This window comes from Astyanax mexicanus, chromosome 1, assembly GCF_023375975.1.
Source record: "Astyanax mexicanus isolate ESR-SI-001 chromosome 1, AstMex3_surface, whole genome shotgun sequence".
NCBI lineage: Eukaryota > Metazoa > Chordata > Actinopteri > Characiformes > Acestrorhamphidae > Astyanax > Astyanax mexicanus.
The window spans coordinates 97,700,201-97,713,791 of NC_064408.1; positions in this window are offsets into that span (position 1 = coordinate 97,700,201).

Consider the following 13,591-nt stretch of genomic DNA (forward strand, 5'->3'; position numbering starts at 1 on the left):
ACAGATGTTCCAGTCTTCAGTTTTATTGATCTCTGCTTATTATGTGCGTATTGATATGTTCTTTATGTAAAGCCTCGGGTTCAGAATATATTGTTCAAAATGTTTTAATGGAACGACTGAGTGTGTCATTCCACTTAAGTTATCACCTTTACAAGATCAAGATGTGTTTAATAATGGACCGAACAGTGTTTTTTGGATGTGATACTGATTGCCAGTCAAGAAAAAAATAACAAATGTATCACGGTAATGCACTTTTCAGAATTAAACTCATTTAAAACACTTGAATTCTGAGCTTGAGCTGTGAGAGTCTGTAAATTCCTGTACAGAACTACACTGTGAAGTGAAAGTGGCTTATCTAGCACTAGTGTTCCCTCTCTTTGGATGTAATTTATTCAGCCTGTAATTTCTTGGCTGTTCCTTTTGTGCTTCTGGTTGTGGTTAAATGCAGTTGTCTACTGTTTTCTTTTTTGTATGGTTAGTGATGTTTGTTAGGTCTGCTTACAATGTTCTGATATTCACTGTATGGACTGAGTAATGTACTCTCAACAGGGATATCCACTTAGTGGCATTGTATTTTGCTGAGAGGGGGGATGCAACACTCTGGTTTTACACATTGTACATATGGGTAAATTTGATAAAAAAAAAAAAAACACTAGGCTAATAGAGAGGAGCCAGCACATAGAGCACACTGGCTTTCCTGCACACAACTACTGTAATACTTAACATGACAGCATGATCTGATCAGCTTTCAGGATCTACCAGTCAATAAAATGAGAGATTTTTTCATGTCAAGTTTTAGGATTGGCTGTTTTTTCACTAAAAATGTAACAGGACCTAGAAGTCATGCGTCGGTTAGCAATACAGTTTAGATGTTGAGGTTCTTTATGAGTTTATACAGCAGTGAAAAACAAAAAGAAATGCAGAACAACAAATAATGTGATTTATGTTGTATAAATCACATTATAAATGTATGTCCTGAGGTAGTTGGCACAGTATGTACTGCATAAAATAGTAAAATATAAACAGATCATATAAAAACAGCCAAAAAGTAATAGGTCACAGTTAGTGAAAAAAATATCTCTAATAAGATTAATTAAAAACTAATTTAATATAATAATAAAATTACACATGTGCATTAAGAGTAGTGTATTAGAATCATACAACAAAAAACACTCTTGCTCATTTGAAAGAAGGTCTTCCATCTTTAACAGCCAGAAACCAATCAGCTTGAGCTAAGCTTAGCATGGCAAGCTTCTAACTTGCTAACGGCTTACAGCTCAGGGTTGCCAGGTGGAAATCACAATTTAGAAATTTGTTTTTGCATATTCTCTACCACACATTCTCTGTCCCACTGCATGTACCAAACTGTATCCATGGTGGCTTGGGAGAAATTTGATTGAAAAGAGATATTTTATAAAGATTTGTCTTTGATTAAAAGTTGTTTTTGCAAAAAGAAAAGCAGAATTGCTTAAAACAGTGATTCACATTCCTAGTCGTTTTTCTTGTTGTGCAGAATTTATTATTTTCTTCATTAATGATCTGATTTGTTGAGTGAAGTATGTTGGAGTAGCACACATGGGGAGTCCTGGACCAAGGCTGAGGAAGGCTGTGTAAAATCAATCAGAGCAGGTCTTTGATTGTTAATTTGCATTTTCTCAAACGCATCTTTTGATTCATATCTAAATCACTGTCAAATGGACACAACAGCAGTTTCAAGGACACTCATTATTAGTGCACTGCTTGAAATGTGGGACCCCTGTTGTAATCCCCTGTCTGTCTGTCTGTCTGTCTGTCTGTCTGGCGGGCTGGCTGGCTGCTTGTCTGTCTGTCTATTTATTTGCAGATTTTATTACTGTACGGCTTAAAAAGACCAAATTTCTCGAAATTGTCCAGCACCCCTCCTTTTCTTAAGCGATTATGATGTTATAGTGCAGTGCTTTATGTTTAAGACCAGTTTCTTCTTGTTTATTCTGCTGATTTATCTGTTTGTCATAACATTAACCCATCTTTTTGTTTCTGCGCTTATTGTCCGTTGTTGCAGCACTGCTGCGTCTGATCCGCTCATACCAATGCAACACACACACTAACACACCACTGCCATGTCAGTGTCTCTGCAGTGTGGAGATTGACCCACCACCCAAATAGTGCCTGCTCTGTAGTGGTCTCTCCTGTGGGGTCCTGACTATTGAAGAACAGAGTGAAAGGAGGATAATAAACTATACAGAAAAAACAGAGACTGAGATACAATGAGTTGGTTTTAATATTATGGCTGATTAAATGTATATATTCTTAGATTATTATTTTTAACTCATCAACCTAAAGAACTGACTGATTACTTGTTGCCTTATATGTATATATCCACCCCAGAACAAGTGCCATTGTAGACTATACACCCTCCATAATTATTGGCACCTCGAGTTATATGGTAAGATCCTTAAAATAAATTACATTTTTATTGCAGAAGCATAATCTCACTCTCAACCTTCAACTTAAGCAAATAATAATGTTAAAAAATCCTGACAAAGAAATCTAACACCAAGTTATTGTGGCACACATGATTTCATTAAAATATTTATTTCTTAATGTGTGATCTCTTTTACACCAAATGAAGGCACTTGAATTAAAGCTTAGACTTTTGTCTTTTTTGCATCATTGTCCTATAAAATATATATTTTTAAATAATTTATTAGATGACAAAGAACACTTCTGAACCAGGGGTGCCAATAATTATGGAGGGCGCTGTATCTATAGATAATCAGTAGGTGATAATATTATGTCAGATTGCTGTAAATGGTAGTAGAATTATGATAAGTATTTGTATCATGTCTGTCATTGTTTCATTACTCATTAATGCAGTCGAGTTCTAAATGGGTGACAGAGGCTTTGGAAGCTTTGTCACTGCTTAATGTAAAAAAAGGAAAGAGAACTTCTTTTCATAGTGTTTTAAAACTGAGGCACTTTTCTAGCTTAAAAAACTTCTTATGCTTACAAAGCAAGTTCCCATGCAGAATAATTTCCATAAAGTCTTAGCACATATCAGGGTTATGGGCAATGCTCAATCCATTAATCCCTTTTGCTTCTTTATATATTGGGTTTAGTTTGTGTGTGATATTTCATTTTGCACTAGGCCCCAGATATCCATCGTATTAAACTACGGAGAAATATTCTCTGGCAAAGAGGTTCTGTATTACTTTGCCCTATCTCTGAATTCAGACGAATCGGTTAGAGCATTAGACGGAATTATCTCCGTGTCCTCCTCTGTACCTCTCTGTTTTTTTTTTGTTTTCCTGATTGGAAAAAAGGGCAGCTGTTCTTTTCTGTTTAAATAGGCCAAGCAGGACATGTAGGGCTGTCTAACAAACTTCTGAGTTTAGTAGCTTTGTTGTTGTGTTAAGGCAATCAGAGTCAATCAGCACCTATTTAACACATTCATGTCCAGCAAACAATTTGAAAGTTTGAAAGAGGTTAAATACCAAAAGTGATGCAGTTTTGTATAGTTGGTTTATACAGTGCGTGCAAAAATTTAGTCCTCACTGATTTAAACTCTCAGATACTTCTTACCAATGTCTTAAACCCTAATTCCTTTTAGGGCTATGGCATGTTTACAGACATCATTTGGAAAGACCATGTGACACAAATTTCACACTGGCTCCTTAAACTTCATCCCAACAATCAGCAGCCAGGGGCTCCTCTCAACAGCTCTGAAATACCCAATAGCTAATGCCCACAAAACAGAAGAAGACTTCAAAAAGATAAGCAGATAATCGTTCGTAGGTAGACATTTAGTCAGTTTGTACTGTAACTAAGGAAATGCAGTGACAGGAACAGTGGAGAACAGTGCTGATAGGCTTATTAGTGATCTAAAACTTAGACTACAGACCTTCAGGCAGATGAAGCAGACTGAAGGGGTGATGCACTGTTTAACTGTGCAGTAACACCTGCAGGAAAAATCCCTGCTCGCTCACCACAAGGCCTGTCACAATAATTAGGTCATTGACTTATTGTTCAATATATGGACGTGACCTCAATAATGTTTGCTGTCCCCAATATTGCCCATTGTTTTGGTTGCAAGATGAGCCTATAACCAGAAATGCTGTTGAAGCATGTTTAAATAGCGTTTTAAATAAAATAATTTTACTTTGCAATATTAATAATGCTAATAATATTGTATGACACAAAAAAATATTGGACAATGTATCATCCAAACAGAGACAAAAACATACATACATACAGCTCATGAAAAAATTAAAAGAAATGTTTTTATTAATAGGTATATGTTTAAGTATAATGAACATTGTTGTTTTATTCTATAAATTACAGACAACATTTCTCCCAAATTTCAAATAGAAATATTGTCATATAAAGCATTTATTTGTAGAAAATGAGAAATGGCTGAATTAACATAAAAGATGCAGAGCTTTCAGACCTCAAATAATGCAAAGAAAAGAATTTTATATTCGTTAAGTTTTAAAAGTTTAGAAACCAATATTTGGTGGAATAACCCTGGTTTTTAATCACAGGGTTATTGCATGTTGCTTGGCATGGTCTCCTCCACCAGTCTTACTCACTGCTTTTGGATAACTCTATGCCACTCCTGGTGCAGAAATTCAAGCAGTTCAGCTTGGTTTGATGGCTTGTGATCATCCATTCTTCTCTTGATTATATTCCAGAGGTTTACAATTAGGTAAAATCAAAGAAATTCAGCAGTGGTGGTGGTGTCTTTTTTTTTTCCAGAGCTGTATATATGTTTTTGTTGGCCTTCCGTGCACATGGCATACTTTTATGTTTGTTATTTGTGATGGAAATGAATTGTCCCATGTTCGAATTGTAGATGAACAAATAAAAAAACAAAGTTCCAACTTCTTTCTGTATATATAAACAAAAGAAAGTCAAAAGTCTCGGATCCAGGCAGTAACGGGTTAAGTGTTAATGCTCACTGCTGTCATGGCCGGGTGTGTGTGCTTGCTGGGAAATTACAAGAACGTCTTGTGTGTTGCTACTGCGTGCTATCTGACTCCACCATGTTGCAGAGTGAGCCGGCCTGTGGAGCAGAACGCGGCCCAGAGAGGATTAGCCGGGCCAGCCCGGCTCCTCGCCTGCAAATCAACCCTATTGTCTTGCCACCATTTGAATAACAATGCGTGATGTAAGCTGACATTTTTTTGATTGTACACCATCAGGCGGACCATGGAAATACAGTTGTTTAGAACAGTGTATGAAAAAGCCGGCTGGGCAAGAAGACTGGAGATAAGGGTCTGCTGAGCTGGGACAAAGTAAGCCGGGGCTTGGCATTGTGCCAGAATAAAAGCTTTGGCCTCTTCTTGTCTCCACTGCTCTCCTCTTCCCTGACAGGCCAAAAGGGCCGGCGTTAAATGAAGAAGCATGATGAACACATATCAATGGAGTCCATATCATTTGTTAATTGATTTGTTGAGGGTAATGCCGGGCAAGCTCTCCGTAATCCTGATTAGAGGCCCGAGCCCAGGCCCTTAAATGCATATTGATGTATTGATTATGTTGGGGTGTTGCTGCGGGGGTGTCCCGAGAGGCACCCACCTCACACCTTGCCCGTCGCTGCTGATCAATCGCCGGAGAATTATGCTTTTACATAACAGCTGTTTTCTCTCGACCACAGGAAGATGTCACAACAGTGGGCCCGCTGTTTGGAGCGCCATCATTATTGCTATCGACTGAACACGTGCGCACCTGCAAATAATGGGGCCCCAGTGATGAGCAGGCATGTCCAAGATGTTTACGCCTCACTCCGGCTAAGCAAAGATGGATTTGGGTCATTGTCACCCGCGACCTTATTTCACACTGTGACTGGATTATATCTGATTTATGCAAAATCTATCCCGATACGCTTCTGAGTCAACAGTGACAGTCTGGAATGATCTTTAGTGTCTCACGTCTAACACACAAGTTCTGTTAGATATATGAAAACTGTCTTTAGGAGTCTTATAAGTCTTAGAGCTGTTACTATTAATTATAGTAGTAATTAAATAAATATGAAAAAAATAGGGGCATACATTTACACAGAGCTCTGGAAAGTTACTTTGTGACACCAGTTGTTGTAAAAAACGATAAATAAATACTTTTGAATTTTAATATGAATTTGAAATGAATTTATTTTAAAAAATCTTGAAAATGATGGGAAAAGCCTTAGAATTTAGACAGATGTTTAAATAATAGATTTTTCATTTTGCATTGCACTGACATGACCAGATCCACCCACAATTCCTAAATGAATGCACACCTATTTATTAAATAAATATATACATAAAACACACTTTAAGCATTTAAGTGTATCTGCCCAATGGAAGGTAACATATCTTGTATTTTTGGCTTTTTCATTTTTGAACAAAGTGAATGTGAATCTGGTTGTTGTTCTTTACATAGTGTCAATGATGATATGATGACGAATGGACCCAAAAAAATGATCCAGAATGACACATAGAGATGTGGTGCTTTCCAGTTGTTTGTGTAAGATATTTTAAAATGAAATAAATATGCTATAGTTTTACTATTATTCACATCGTTTAACTCACAGCTAAAAGACAAAGCTTAGTATTTAAGTGTTTCAGTTAAAAAGATCAGGGTTTGTGAGCTGCAGAACCCACGAGGAAATACAGGACAACAAATTCCTCTGTCTTAGACTCAGTCATGCACAAAATGTCACTTTCCCTCCACGTCGGAGGGTCATTTCACTGTCACTTTGCAGTTGAGGTCTGCAACCTTTAAGGTAATGGTGAGGTATGGCAGGATTATTTCTAAGAGCTTACTCCTGATTCATGAAAGTGTCTCGAGACAAAAATCTTTTTAAGTGGGGAAACAACAGAGTAAGGAAAAGATAAAGATCAGATATAAAATTGTGCTTTTTGTAATAATAAAAATAGCAATGCTTTATTTCTTGATTTTTTTTTTACCATTTTTGCCAACACATTTTTGAAAGCACATTTTCCTGCAACAAAATATTCTTTTTTTTGTTTTTAAAAAAATATTATTAATTTTATGTTAGCACTTTCTTATGGCAGTTAAATAGATACATCTAATAACAAAAAAATTAATTGATTATTTGAGAATTTCTTAGATTTTGAAAATTTAGCCTTTGTCTAAAGATTCTTAATATATATTTTTTTCTTAGAAATCTTTCGCAAAATCCAGGCCCTCAAGTCTAAAATGTGAAAAGATCTTCCGATAATGACATGTGGCAGCTTCTGAGAACAATCTGAAATTGAGCGTAATCAGGGTGAGATTTAATGAGATCAGGAACTATCATTGACATTAGCGCATCAATCACAAGAGAGGTAAAGTGCCATAGTTTGACATGGCAGTGAACTGCTTCATGCCCAAGCTGGGATTCATTAAGGACTGCTTCATTTACATGTTATCAGTCCTCCAGCAGCTGCCAAACACAGAGGCCAATTAGTTAATGTGTTTGCTTAAACTCTTCAGACTTGGTAATTAACAAGAAACAGATAATGGGAACAATTCATCAGTTAGTGACTAATCAGAGCAATAATCTCTGCATTGCTGTCAGAAGGCACACGCTGCTCTCTCCACGCAACGCAGTTAAAAAAGCCTCTCTTTCTCTAATTACAGCAGGCAGCCCGGCAAAGCGTATTTTATGAAAGGCGAATAAAGCAATTAGATGTTCGGTTTTGTTCGCAATTAATCCCAGATCAAAACGTTAATTACAGCTGTTTCAGAACATCTTCCTCGGAGTGGAGAGTTTTCTCGTCAGCTGCCGGGAGCAATATTTTCAGCAAAATTAACAAAGCGCTCTTTTTCCCCCCCTCTCCTCTGTGTGTGGGACAGCAACAGAGGGTCTTTCCATTAGTGCCTTTCAGAGTCCCTCAAGTGTAGAGGCTCCATGCTCAGAGTGCACAAAGCGTAGTGTGGGATATGGCGCTGCGCCGCTGGCCATGATCAGGCCTTTCCCTCCTACAGGTATCTTTGTTTCTCTCAACCTCCGAGTCAGACACAATAAGAAACCGGTGCTCGTTTTAACACTCCGTATCTGTCAAAGGCAGCCGCAGCCACCTCCGAAATATAGAAGGGAGGCACTTTTTATGGCGCTCTTGGAGAGGTTTTTTTACGGGGTGCAGTAATTGAAAACATGTCTAAATCTAAACAAAGGCCTTTAAATGTCAAGTCAAGGTCAAGCTTACAAAATCTTGTATGTGTTGATGGTACAAGTGTATTACTAGAGGTAGATACAGCATTCACCGCAGTGCAAAGTTTTGGAAATGGGTGAAAAAAGCTGCATTTTGGAACCGTTGTGGCGTTGTGCCCTTTGTGCTGGCTCTCACTCCTCTTTCAGTCATGTTGGCATAGTTAAAATAACAGATAATAAAAGATAATACAAAGGAAGTAGAAGGTTGTTTATTTTGTCCCTGAACTGGGTTGTTTTTTTAGTTTTATTTTATTCACGTTTTAATTTACCTGCAAAAGTTCTACCCGGAGGGTCTAATGCGGCGTCACCTTTACCTCGACAAGTCACCAGCTATCACCTGCCTTTAACAGAGCTGTACTTACACGCCTGCTTTGCTGCTTTCAGACGCTGACCACTAGACGTTTCCATCTGTACTCCCACCTGCCCCCAGGTCTGTGCTGTCCAATATCCAGGGGTGGGGGGGTGTTGACTCAATCTTTGCCGTCTACGTAGATTCTGGCAGGTTCTTCAGAAGATTCAAGGCCTAGACATACAGCAGGGCCTAGGATAAAGACCTTCACATAAAGACGTTTCTGATATTGTTCCTTATCCAATTGTTAAGATTTTGTTTTAAAATTAAATGTTTTTATTTGTATGTCTTCCCAGTGACGTTTTCTGGTCAAACTAGCAACCTATAGGTCTAGCAGGATTTAAGAGTTGATTTATACATTTAGTTATTCATTGTATTTGTTCTAAAAATAAGAGGAATACAGCTGTAATATTACATTTTACAGGCAACACAACTAAACACAGTAGGCACCCTATCCAAAGTTATATAGCAAATAATAAGAAAATAGTAGTCATTTGTTTGTTTGGTAAGCAATGTTAAGTTATATAACTGGAATGCTAATGTCAGAGGATTATTTTAAAATTATTTAAAATAAATTGTCCTAAAATTACTTAATGATAAACTATAAATAAACAAATATCACAAATTAAGGTACAACTATCTATGCTTTTCCAGTAATCATTTGGAAACAAACTTTGTAAGCTTTAGAAAAATTGGTTTAAAGGCACAAATTTTACGGACATTTAATGACCAGCACTGATTTTGATTTTTAGAAGAATAAAATAACAATAGCTCATAGCGTGTAGAGATATTGGTAGTCAGTTTCATATCATCTAGGATATATGTGTCAGATAAAGATAATGTTTAATGTCTTTTTTATTTTTTTCATTTAGTCTCATTTGTGCTTAGCAGCCAGTTGCTTAATTTGTGGCCCCCACACTATGCTATATGCTATATCTTTTAATTCTCTGTAAACAAAGCATATGTTAAATTCTTCGGTTTAATGTGGGTCTTGACCGGTCGGTTTGGACCAAATGGTCGTCTGCCACTCTATTAATTAGAAATGTTGAAAATTCACCCAGGCCTCCGAGTGTCTACCAGGCTTGTGGTGCTTTAAACAGAAAGAAACACAAGGTCTTTTGATGGACATCAACCCCATGCGATTTCTCATTGCGTGAGATAAAAGCTCATTTCTGCCTTGAAAAAGGTCGTCAGCGTGCCGGCGGAAGGTGTTACATTCAGGCAGGGCACCCGCCTCCCACCAGACGGAAGTTGACCTTGAAGTACCACGCTGACGACAAATTCACATTAATGAACTGGCGTGAAACTTGTTACCGAGAGATGGGTGGTGGTGTAAGGGGGGGGGGGGAGGTGGGGAGTGGGGGCAGCGCTCATGTGGGACAAGCAGCGGCGTAGGGCTTCACAGGAGGCAGCACATGCAAAATTGACAAGAGGATGTAGAAAAAAGGAGGCTGGCGAGGATGAATAAAACAAATCAGGAGCCTGACTGGAGGTGCTTTAAAAAATTCTATGTCTTCATTTACGCTGGAGAATATAATATAATATCCCTACAGGAGGTCGAGGCAGCGATGGGCTCCAGTCACATCGCGGGGGGATAAAATATTAATTAAAAGACGAGAGAGAGAGAAGAAAGAGAGGGTTGAAAATAAATAAGGGCTGTGATGCCAAACACTGGATGTGGTTCTTCATTGTGAAGGTGGCCAGCCCACTGTAAAAAATGGATCACACCCTGCCTCGGAGAGTTAGCTTAGTTTTTTTTTTTTTTTGTTCTCGAGTCTGTGTGTTTCTGGCAAAAAAACTTTGCCATGGGAGTTGAAAGACACATCTGCTCCTTTTTGGGCCAATACAGATGTGTGAAAACCATAGGCCTTGGTGTTACAGCAGACTGGTATGGACATGCAGACCTACCGCCATGATGAAAGCCAAAGAGCTCGGTCTTAAACCTATTAACAGCTGGCACAATGGAGGCCTTTACCCAGAATTCCGAGCCACACCTCCGCTGGCCGGCGGACCGCGGGCTCTGTGATAAACTGTGAAGTGATGCTTTCGTGAGCTGATGCATTTCCACCTTTGGCTAAGCGGGCCGAGGGTCTATCTGGAAGCGCGTTGTGTGTCACGGGCGAGTGTTTGCATGTGCAGTGACACAGAGCAGACACACTCCAGCAGACTGTTGAATGACCAGACCAGTGTGAATAGCTTATGCATATATATACATATACCCTCTGCTGGCAGCCGTGGAATGCCCTGGAACCCTGGCACACGTCTGACTCTGCAGTTTGCTCTGTACTTGTGTGGGCCGGAGAAGGCTGCTACATACGTGTCGTATTTAAACACACGTGGACGTGTACATGTCAGTGCCGAGCTCAACTCAGTCATGCTCTGCCCTCAGAAGCTGTTGTATTTTATTTTTATGGTGATTTCACTGTTGCAAGTCCAGACAAGCAAGAAAGAAAGGTGACTTATTTATTTAAAATGTGCAGTAAGAATGCATGTGAAAGCTCACTTTTTAAGAATGCATTAAAATGCTCCTAATCAGGCAATATATATATTAAAAATGTTTAAGGAGAATGAAGAAATAATGTATAATGTATGTTAGTATAATATAACAATATTTCAGGCATTGGCGTAGGAACCGGGGGGATGGGTGGGACATGTCCCACCCAATATTGGAAACAGGTGGATTTGTCCCCCCAAAAAATTATATCGTTTCGCTCAGATCAGCTGTACTATTAATGAGGAGACAGACCGGACCAATCACGGAGCCGGTTCAGGTATTAAGTCCCGCCTCTCAGCACAAACAGCCAATCAGCTTGCTGGTTTTGCGGCCCGCGGTGTGCTAGTGGGGGAAGCACCGCCCCCTCGCTGTGAGATTTAGTAGCGGGATCGGGCTGCAGCAGCTTCAGCTGATTAAGATCTGGATATACGGGGATTTTTCTAAAAGAAAGGTAACGATAGGCTAACCACATAAACTGTGATGATGTTTCTGATAGCTGGTTAAAAATACAAGACTCTAAATCAGCACACAGTTTAAACCCACTGTAATTAATAAACTGCAGCTGTGTGAGTGAGTTAGCTTAACTTTGGAATTAGATAGATTGGAAGTCAACGTTGAAGAAAAAATAAACTATATACGTAATGTTCAACTTGCCCTGTACCTGATCAGCTAATTACTGTTTCATTTTTAAACTGTCTTTATTAATTTAGGATTACAGGATTTACTGTGAGCAATAATGAACAAAAATTCATTTAGTTAACTAGTTATCTAGAAGCCAGATGTAGTGGATAGTCAGAATTTAGTACAGTACTTTATGTTTGTAGTTTAAAGCAGTCTCTTAACCCTGATCACTGCCCCAAAATTGTGTTTTCCACCTGATCCAGCTGATCAGCTAATACACAGTCATTTACTGAGTTTACTGAGTTTAATCATGTATATCCAGCAGTGCATTAGACACATCATACCACCACTTACTTTATTAAATGTCTTTAAAGCAGAGAAAGCTCTAGAATATGTAGAACAGTGTTAATATTCAGTAGAATATGTAAGAACAGGGTTCACAGTAAGGCCACATGTCCTGACGTTTATAATTAAAATCTTTATGAAACGTAAAGTTACATTCTTTTACATAAAAGGACACCAATCTTTAGAAGAGCTCTTAATAGAAAAATAAAAGCGTAGGATTTTTTTAAAGAGTGGAGAAAATGTAAATATACAACAGAATTGACATGCCAATACATGATTATAATAATAATAATAATAATAATAATAATAATAATAATAATAATAATAATAATAATAATAATAACCAAATCTGTTATTATTTTAAATATTAGGTGATAACTGATAATTTTTGTCATATGTATATGTATATGCATAATTTTTTCTTACAACAGTAAATGTAATGTGAAGTAACATGTTTAGGTTGTAAAATCACCTTGTTAACTAATAAAAAACAAAATACAGAAAAAAAAATATTATTTGTGATTAAAAGTAATTTCCACAAATGTTGTTCTAAGAAACTATAGGGTGGGCTTGGGTTCATATTGGCAAATGTGTCCCCCCCAATATCAAACCTGCTCCTACGCCCTTGATTTCAGGGTATTTTTAAAAATGGTTCAGTGTTCTTCGCAAAATTACAAAACAATAAAAAATATTTGATTAATTTAAAAATTATTCTACTGCAACAAAATTAATCTTATTAATGTATTAAGTATAGTGTTAACTTTTATCCATCCTATAAACAATAGTAACAAATCATGTTGCTTTCCATGTTTAATACTCTGGATTGTAAATAAAATGTAACAGAAAAAAAAAATCTACCATAATACTACAATGCAGAATATTTAGTGCATGCATACAAACTAAAAAAACATAACCCATATACAAAATAACAAATATAAACTTAAAGCTTCCAGTAAACAGTAAAATACAGTGCTGTTATTATCACTGGTTTATAGCACAGTTTTCAAACTTCCTTTTTAAGGAATGCTATACACCCTTTCCAAAGTTATGAAGCAAATATTTAAAAAATAGTAGTCATTTGTTTGTTTGGTTAGCAACTATACTGTAGCTAATTAAAGTAACTCAGCTGGAAGGTGAATTGTTGGAGAACTATTATAAAATTATTTAACATAAAATGTTCTAAAATCTTCCTAAAATCTACTTAATGTTAAACTATAAATTGGAAAATATTCCAAAATAAAATTTAACTTCCAGCGCTTTTTCAATAAGCCTTTAGAAACAAACATTATAGGCTTTAAAACAATTGATTTAAATGTAACAGCGTGTGGGAGCAGACTTTTAGAAACATTTAATTTCCAGCACTCAAGGCAGAACTATATCTAATTTTACAACAGTTAAATATGTATTATATGAATTGGAAAGTTGTGTGAATAATATTAGTATCATTAGTGGTATTCTTCTTCTTTTTTTTATTTTTAAATTTAGAATCTAGATTACCAGATCTGTTCAGTCAGGAAACTGTAGATTAGCATGTGTTTGTCCTTACTTTAAATAAAGCCAGTAGTATTTTGGGGAACGACAGTTATATTGCCTCTATAGAACGTAA